Below are 9,820 nucleotides of genomic sequence, written 5' to 3'. Positions count from 1 at the left end.
AGAGAGAGAGAGAGAGAGAGAGAGAGAGAGAGAGAGAGAGAGAGAGATTGATGTCTGCCCAGGCTTGCAGGCTGCCACTCTGCCCTGTGGTGAGACCATTCTCTTGCATTGAGATAGGATAATGGAGCCGCGGGGGGGGGGGGCTCAGGCAGTTTATAGTGTTTATAGTGTGTGCAGGAGGACCCAAGTTCCACCCCCAGAAATCACATTAAAATAAAGTTCAGACATGTTGGCACCAGAGATAGGTGGATTCCTGAGGCTTGCTGACTACCTAGCATAGTCCAATCAGCAAGTTCCAGGCCACTGAGAGATTCTCTTTTCAAAATGCAATGCATATGTCTCTGAGAAATGAAAACTTAAGTTCCCCTCTGGCCTCTATATACACATGAGCATGAATATGCACACATGTGCATGCAGATTCACATATACGAGTGCATCTGCAAACACTTGAACATGAACACACGTTGACATAAAAGCACTTCCACATGCGAGAGAATAACGATGATAATGAATTTGTATGTGGGTATGAGCAAACTCCATTTGCATATACATCTTAAAATGTTGAAATTCAAGCCCATTATTGTACAAGGGATGTATGATAATTTTTAAAAGTAGATTGGAAATTTAAATCTTCTAGAACTGTTTCTTTTGTATTCTTTACATGTGCTGTAATAACATACACACTGCTGAAATAGTGCACATACTCCAAAGATAGGTGCAATTATTATGTCAATTAAAAAAGAGAAACAAATTACTGAATTTGTAAGGCTATGTGGAGACCAAACCCAGCATGGGTAACAACCAGGGGTGGGTGAGCTGGTGGGGCACAGCTAACTTCCAGTGAATAACACTTCTAGGGAACATGATGGTGCCTTTTATTTACAGATTGTCTCTCGATACTTCTGTTCTACGAGGCATCTAAGTAGTTGTATGTCTGAAGGTAATTACAGTCTCTGTTTCTGGGAGAAGTTAACTAACTCATGCTGAACAGTGGAATTCCAGGTACCCAGGTACATGGTACCTACTCAGTCCCAGACTCTGCATAATTCCAGCTACCCTAGAGAGCATCTTCTCTCCTCTGTATGCTTGTTATAGATGTAATCAAGGTTCTATGGCCCTAGTGGCTTGCTGGACCTCCATTCACTGACAAAAGGACTGAAGTAAACAGCACAGGCAAAGGACCAGATGACATGCTACTGCAGAGGGCAAGGCTAGATGGTTTTTGTTTGGAAAATAGTTAGATCTAGAATGCGCAAGCTGGATATATATATTCTGAAAAATAACAATGTCCTCTTGCCTCTACACAGACATTGTAATAACGATGGCCACTATTCTACCCACCCCTGCCACTCAAATACAGGGCAATGGTAAGAATTATCAATGTTACAGGCTTCTAAGTGGGGCTCTGTTCCAGAATTTTTATGTGCCTTAGCTAATGTCATCTCCCCAACACACTGAGTCTATAACACACATGTATTATCTATCTAATTATTATCATCTATGTGTCTATCATCTATCTATTTATCTATTTATCTATCATCTGTCTATCTATTTATCTATCTATCATCTATCTATCTATTTATCATCTATGTATCATCCGTCTACCAACTATCAACTATCTATATCTCTCTGTCTATACCTAGCTTATAAAAATGGAGCATATTTTTTTTTACTATGTAGTGAGAATATTAAAAATAAAATAATGTAGTCAGAATTAGAAAGTTTTGAAGGAATGGCAGCAAACCAATTTATGTATTTCAGGCTCATCACAAAATTATAAGTTTAAGGCCAAATCTACTTTGTTCTGTAGGAAGATCACAGATCCAGGTGTACCATGGAGCCATGTATCCTAAACCCCACTTCTAGGTCAGCAAACTAGCTCCTGTGCAACTCTGCTTTGGCGTGTGGAATATTTCTGTGTGGCCTTGAGCTAAGAATATTTTTGGCCATTCTCTGTTATGAATATGGAGACCGAACTGGCCACCTCTGGTATCCAGGAAGGACTTCCAGGTGAAGAGTGGAAACAACAACCCATCCATAAAATCTTTGACTCCAAATTTGTCCTGCTTATAAGATGCACAGGGATAAAGATGGAGCAGAGACTGAGGGAATGGCCAAACTATGACTTGCCTAACTTGAGAACCATCCCATTGGCAACAGCCATCCTCTGACATCATTAATGATACTTTTATGCTTGCAGACAGGAGCCTAGCATGACTCTCTTCTGAGAAGCTTCATTCAGTAGACAATGGAAACAGATGCAGAGATCCACAGCCAAATATTAGGTGGAGCTAGGGGAATCTTGTAGAAGAATGGGGGTAGGATTGAGGGGGCTGGAGAGGTCAAAGACACTACAAGAAGAGCTACAGAGTCAACTAACCTGGGTCCATGAGGTTCACAGAGATTGAATCACCAACTAAAGAGCATGCAGGGGCTGGACCTATGTCCCTTACATATTTGTAGCAGATGTGCACCTTGGGCCTTTCAACAAGTGGAGTGGGGGCTGTCTCTGACTCTGCTGCCTGCCATTGGATCTCTTTCCTATAACTGGGCTGCCTTGTTGGTCTATAGCACAAGAGGACACACTTAATCCTTCTGTGACTTGATGTGCCAAGATGGGTTGTTACCCATGGGGGCTTCTCCTTCTCTGAGGAGAAGGAGAAAGGATAATGGGGAGAGGGATTTGAGAGGGTGGGCCTGGGAAGAGAGGAGTGAGGGTATGGTACGGTTGGGGTTTAAAGTGGATACATAAGTAAATTAATGAAAAGAAGTGATGTTTGCATTTTTAAAAGAATTAACAGCATGGGTTCAACAAAGCACCATATGTGGCCTGTAAAATCTCAGCTGTGCTGGCCTGGCTCTTCAAATAAAATGTTTGTAGATTTTGCCTTATCCAATGGATGCTGCGTCTGTGCTGCACAATTGCAAGGCCAAGATCCTGGGCATTGGATCCCTCCAGAAGCAATCTCAATGCTTGGAAAAGGCATTTTGATGCGAGATTTTCTACATTCTTTTCTTTCTAGGTTATTTTCAGTATTGTCAAAACTCATTCTTATTTCTCTTTATTGGCTTAGGAGAGTTTCTAACTTTCTATGAGTTAAGGCCTCAATAGTTTTTGCATTTCTGGAATGTATTTGCTTTCCCCAAGTACTGTTTTTTCATAGTAATAAAATTCAACACTTGGGTATGCTTTGGTGCAAGTCTTCCAGCATGTTCGGGCATAAGCCTGGCAGTGTACTTCCCCAGGGTTTCACTTTTCCTTCAATTACAGCCAAGAGTTCAAACTCTGAAACAAAAATCTGGCAAGATTCACACCAAGGACAATAGAAATTAACCACCTAGTGAGTTTTCCCTTGTAAAACATTTTCATTGAAAGTTTGTGATGTTAAATCTATGGATGCTTATTGTATAAACACCAAACCACAGATTTTCTGGGAATAAACACCCCTGTTCTAGCCACTGTAACTATGAAATGAATAAGCTTTACTTGACTTTGGGCAATAAAAGCTTATCTCAGAATATAGTGTTTTTTTCTAAGGTATAAAAAGAATGATACTGTTGGCAGTCCACCTTCCCCACATTGAGCAGTCCAGTTAATGTCCTGGCCATTCTTTTCAATTCTGGCATTAAGACCTGACAGGGATGACACCATGGAGACCAGGAATCAATGATCCAGGCTTCATCATGCTTTCTTTATTTAACTAGTTCACTGAAAGTGGTTGGTGGAAGAGAGACCATGGAAGGTTTTATGATCCTCTTGAAAATTCAAGATCTGTTCAGCAGAGTGATGTTCTTCATACTCACAAATACTGGGCTGTTTGATACCAGTGTTGGTGGATAAGCCTGAATGTTCTACATTTTGATGAGTCCTTTATGATCTGTACAATCTATAGCACTGATTTTAAGCTGATCATAGAGAAGCATTGATGTCCTTTGTGACTCTGGAATTAGAGCTTGACATAGTAGACAGACACCAAGGGACAAAGAAGTCAATAAACCGTGGTGCTTTGTCACTAGCAGGGCAATTTTGTGGTTCAAGCGTGGTGACATGGGAATTAATACTTTCTTTGGCAGTAGCAAGCATATAACACTCAGACTCTTCCTTCAGTAATGAATTTCATATTCTTTGGTTTGTTGTCCATTAAATGTTGCTAGACAGACATAAAAACACTACAGGTTTCTGGTGCAGAGGAGTAGTCAAACTTTCCAATTGTAGTATGCTTATTTTTAAGTAGTTTATAATTTTTTTCAACTCAGAATCATTTGAATTTTATTATTTTTTTTCAAAATGAAAATATATGAGTGAGTAATGATGTGCCAAATGTTTCCCTAGTTTATTTACTGAAAACCATTCAAGTTGTCACATCTGTGATAGAGAGGAAGGAAAATAAGACTGAGGTACAGAGAAGTTTATGAGTTATCCAAGGTCACACAGCTAACTTAGCCAGTCTTAGGAAGAAGCCCTCATGGAATCAGGTTACATGTCTTAGATATCACAGTCTTCAACACCCATTAGACATGAAATATGAAGGATGTTCAGCAATGATTCACTTGACATACATGTGGCCATGTTCATGGAAGGTTCTAGAGTGCTTTGGAGTGTATGATGAATTGATCTAAGTACAGTATTTGGCTAAATATCTGGGGGAGCCTCTGCTACAAGGAAGCTATGGCAGTAACAGAAGAAACTCAGGGTCAGATTTTAGCAGTGTGGAGAGCTTCTCAGTGATGTATGGGAAAATTACTAGATACTTAGTTTGAGAATGAATATTTATGTCAAGAGGAAATGGATAGAGAGAGAAGGGGGGAATTAGAGAGAAGGAAATGAAGTGAAGGGAGAGGGAAGAAAAGGAGGAGGAAAGAAATAAAAGGGGAGAGAAAAGCAGAGAGAGAGAGAAACAGAAAGATAGAAAAGGATGAAGTGAGAGAAAGTGGGAGAGAGAAACAGAGAAACAGCTAAGAGAGACAATGGTGAAGAGATAGGAGGGAAAATAAAAGCATGTGAAGGAGATAGAGAAGAAATGGGACAGAAAGGGGGGGGGAGAACAGCAAGAACACCCAGTGCTTTATCTCTTGGAATGTCAGCAGTAACTCTTTGGAGACAGGGTTTTTTGTAAGCATAAATCAATTAAAAAGAAGGCATTTAGAGTGGGTACTAATCCAAGCAAAGTGGTTTCTTCCTAAGAGATTGGAGTGTCTTAGAGAAAATGTCTTACAGAGAAAAATGCATAGCATACAGAGAGCTGGCAGCTGGTAGCACAGGGGAAGTTTCAGAAAACATCTAAAGTATTCATGCCTTGACCAATATTTCCATTTCTAATCTGTGAGGCTAGAATATCTTCTATTGAGGATGGTGAGGTAGCTCAGCAGTTAAGAGCATCTGCTGTCCTTACAGATGTCCAGAATTTGGTATCTAGCCTCAGTGTCAGGTGACTCACACTTCTGTTACTGGAGCTCTGACATCCCTTTCTGGCCTCCTTGGGTCACCTTAAGTAAGGTGTATGTATTTATATTCACCATCAAATGAGGCAGTTTGGACAAGGAAGGACTGTCTCTTCATCAAGGATTGCCTTGCTGTAAAGAAACTTGCCTAAATCTCCAAAGAAGGCCTTCTTCTTCCAGCCTCTACACACTCTAGACACTCGAAATCAAAGCAGGTTCTCGAAGCCCAACCTCCATCCATGGGCTCTGCCTTCCTCTCCCTGCCTCGCCCATAAACGCCCTGAGGGGAAGCATGGACAGGGAAGTCCTCCCATTTGCAACACCCAGTGGTACTCTGACAGCATTTGCCCCTAACCCTGGTGTTTCTCACCTGAGAAAATAAGGACTGTGGACCCCTATTATTGGACTGTGTTCTGCCACCACTGGAGCACCTTGTCGGTGGTACTTGGGTACCCCAGCAATCATCTCTCTGTCTCCCTTACTCTCTTCCCATCTCTCCCTCTCCCCCTTCCCTTCCTCCCTTCCTCTGATGTATATGTGTGTATAATACACATAGTGAAGGTCAGAGGGCACCCTTTTGTGTCAGTGACAGTACTGTACTTTGTTTCAGCCAGTCTTGTCATTCTCCAAGCTACCTGGTACACAAGCTTCAAGAGATTCTCTTCTTTGCCCCCAGCTCCCAGTGTACTGGATTAGAGGCATGTGCTACTGTGTCTGGCTTTATGTGGACTCTAGGGATGCATGATTGGGTCTCCCTACTTGCAAGGAAAGCGCTTTACCTACTGAGCCATCTGTCTAGCCCCTAAAGTCTCTTAATATGGGGTTTTCAGGAATCTGAAGGTTTATGCACTGGGAGCTTGTAAAAATGAAACAGAAAAAGATGAACAGAAACATTAGTATCTCACCTGAGTCTGGAAGGAAGGCCAGGTGGTCCAGGTCCACATGCTGGACCCAAAGCAGGCACTGAAGGATGAACCAACATAATACTTAAAAGGAAGAGAAAAGGCCAAAGAGATTTGTGTAAGAATAGAAAAGGAGGACTCAGAAGAGTGAGTTAAGTGGATATAATCACTTACCACAGTGATTAAGGAAGTTCTAATTAAAAGAACTCTGTAATTAGAAGTGCCTTGGAGATGGTTCATTGAGAGAGAAATCAGAGTTGTTACAGAGCTGACCACAGGCAAGAATTCAATGGTGTGAATAACAAATGCACTCACTTTAAGGCAACATATAGACTACAGAAAAGAAAGGGAAATGAAACATAGAACACACACACACACAGACACACACACAGACACACAGACACAGACACACAGACACAGACACACACACAGACACAGACACACAGACACAGACACAGATACACACACACACACACACACACACACACACACACACACACACACACACACACATATATATGGAGAGGGACGGACCCAGGTCAGTATTCTAGAGAGGAAGGAGGAAAGATAATAAGATCTGTTTCCAAGTTATAGCTTTTCTCCAGCCTACTCTGTCGAATTCCTTAAATATTTAGAATTTGAACTGGTCTAATTTGATATCTGTGGCTGTGATAAAATACTCTGACCTAAAAGCAACACTGAGATGGGAAGGATTTACTTGGCTTTCTTTTCCAGCTCATAGTCTATGATTTAGAGAAGTCAGGAATTCAAGCACGAGCTTGGAGCAGAATCTATGGAGAAATGCAATTCACTGGCTCTTTCTGGCTCATGCTTAGCTATCCTTAACATAATACAGGCCATTGTGTTGTCCTGTATCATCTAGTAGTCAAGGTAGTTCTCATCAAGTCCCCACGATTGGATTTGGACTATCCCTCAAATGAGACTCTTCTTTCAGGGGACACTAAGCTATGTCAAATTAATAGTTAAACCGATCTAGGACAGAGACCTTTCTCTGCCTCTCAAGTGTCCTCTGTAGAGCCCTGCATGTCACAATGAATAACTTTTAAGGGAAAAACTCAGCTATAACACTTAAATGGTTAGAAGAAACAACTTAGAGTAGAAGGGTGTCAGCGAAGGGCATGCTGTTGCTCTGTGCTCTTCCTCTATGCATCCATCTATAAAACTTTCTCTGACTTCACATTAAAGCACCCAGCATTGGCTTTAACCCCATTAATGTTTCTCTTTGGATTAATAGTGCACTTAAAATTATGCTCTTCCAAACCACTTTATTTTAGGTGTGTGTGTTTGTGTGTGTGTTTGTATGTGTGTGTGTGTGTGCACTTGTGTGTGGTGGGGGTGCGTATACGTGTTTATGTGTATTTGGAAGCCTGAGGTCAATCTCAGTTTTAATTCTTCAGTTTTAATTCATCCACTTACTTTTGGAGATAAGGTCTCTTATTGGTCTGGAGCCTTGATAAATAGGCGAATCTGACTAGCTAGTAAGGCTCAAGAACCTGGGTGTCTTTGTCTTTCCAACGCTGAGATTGCAAACACGCGTTATCATACCTGGCTTTTGAGTGTAAGTCTGCCTTCAGTTACTTCTGTTTGCAAGGCAAGCACTTTACCGAAAGCTATCTATGCAGGCCATGAGCACTCTTCTTCAGTTTCTTTAGATTCCAGGTACAATAGATTTGCTTGATTAGTGTCTGTCTATTGAAGAACTGAAAGCCCAGGAAATGGAAAGCCTCACAGAACAGACGACCCACAGCAAGATCCCTGCCAAGTGGGAACAGTTACCCTATGGTTGAAACTGAGACTACTCTTGAGAAGGAGTAATCATCTCTCATGACAGGATCAATTGTCACATCATATCACATGTAGTCTTTCAGACCACAGCCTATTTCTTAGCTATCTGCTGTATTGGCTACATATCCCCACTTTATTCTCCTCTTCTATAAAAAATTCCTGAAAGGGGGCCTCAGAATCAGCACAGAACACACAGAGATGCAAAATTCACAGCACGAAGGAGATTTATTACCCAGGAGGTACAATGGAGGTAGGGGTATCTGCCCCTGGATTAGGCAAAGACAGATAGCAGGCGTTTCTTAGGGAATGCTTTTTAAAGAGAGAAGGGGGCGAGAGGAAGTCTGTGCTATGATGAGTTGGTATCTTAGCTAGGGTTCTATTGCTGTGAAGAGACACCATGACCAAGACAACTCTTATAAAGGAAAACATTTAACTGGGACTGGCTTATATTTTCAGAAGTTTACTCCATTATTATCGTAGTTGTAAGCATGGCAGTGCATAAGTAACCATAGCTCTGGAAGAGCTGAGAGTTCTACATCTTGATCTGAAGGTAGCAGAAGGAGATGGTGTGTCACGCTGAGTGTAGTTTGAGCATAGGAGACCTCAAAGCCCGGCTACACAGTGACACATTCTTATAAAGCCACACCTACTTTAACAAGGCCAAACCTCCTAATAGTGGCCCTCCTTATGTGCTAAGCATTCAAACACATGAGTCTACAGTGGTCATTTCTATCATACTACCACAGTTGTTAAGTACTTATTGGATATATTAGCCAGTGTAGCTTAATAATGAATTTGGATTTCTGACTTTGATGTTTTGAAAGCTGGACCTTGGAGTCAGGAATGAAGAAATGGTCAGATAAGGGAATAATAGAACTTGGGGGCTTGCTTTAGAAATGTAATCTAGGTTTTAACAAGGGAGAGAGAATGGGGGAAGGCAAGATCTGCTGGCACTATGTTTCACATGTTGAGGACTGTTAGAGAGCCCTTCAATCTCAAAATTCCCTGTCAGTCCTTGAAAGATAGGGATGGGGTCATTGAGCCCTTTTCTCTTTTTCAAATGTGGTCACCCTTATTGTAAGGCCTTTTCTGTCTTTCACCACTACTCTGTCTCTGATTGACATACAAATGACTCAGCCTAGTCATTTGAAATTCTTTTTCTTTCTTTTGTTCTTTCTTTCTTTCTTTCTTTCTTTCTTTCTTTCTTTCTTTCTTTCTTTCTTCCTTCCTTCTTCTTTCTTTCTTTCTTTCGTTCTTTCTTTCTTTCTTTCTTTCTTCCTTTTTCTTTCTCTAAAGAAGTGTGTGTGTGTGTTTCTGAAAAGAGATTTGAAGCCCCTGGAGTTTGAGTTACATGTGTTGTGAGGCACTAGCTGTGTGTGCTAGAAACCAAACTCTTGTCCTTTACCTCTGAGCCAGTCACCATGCGAGCCCGTTAGAATGCTTGAATTGGGATTTTTGTCCCTAAAATTCCAGTAAGTAAAACATATCTAAGAATTTTGGAGGAAGCAGATGTAAAGCAAAATTTAAAGTTATAAAGAAAAAATGAAGTTTCCAAGTTGGTATTTTTCATAGAAGATTCCAAGCTTTCTGACTCTGAGGACAAGCTTCCAGAGTGGGACATATTTTCCTTTCCTTTCCTTTCCTTTCCTTTCCTTTCCTTTCCTTTCCTT

At 41.1% G+C, this 9,820-nt stretch overlaps 1 pseudogene; it reads right to left on the bottom strand.

The window, feature by feature from the left end:
- Positions 1–3,062: 3,062 nt before the first annotated feature.
- The window catches only part of LOC114624576, a 38,114-nt pseudogene continuing 31,356 nt past the window's right edge, over positions 3,063–9,820 (bottom strand).

The sequence above is a fragment of the Grammomys surdaster genome, unplaced genomic scaffold (assembly GCF_004785775.1).
Source record: "Grammomys surdaster isolate TR1022 unplaced genomic scaffold, NIH_TR_1.0 208, whole genome shotgun sequence".
In the NCBI taxonomy this organism is placed as follows: Eukaryota; Metazoa; Chordata; class Mammalia; order Rodentia; family Muridae; genus Grammomys; species Grammomys surdaster.
This window is presented reverse-complemented; position numbering and strand designations above follow the sequence as displayed.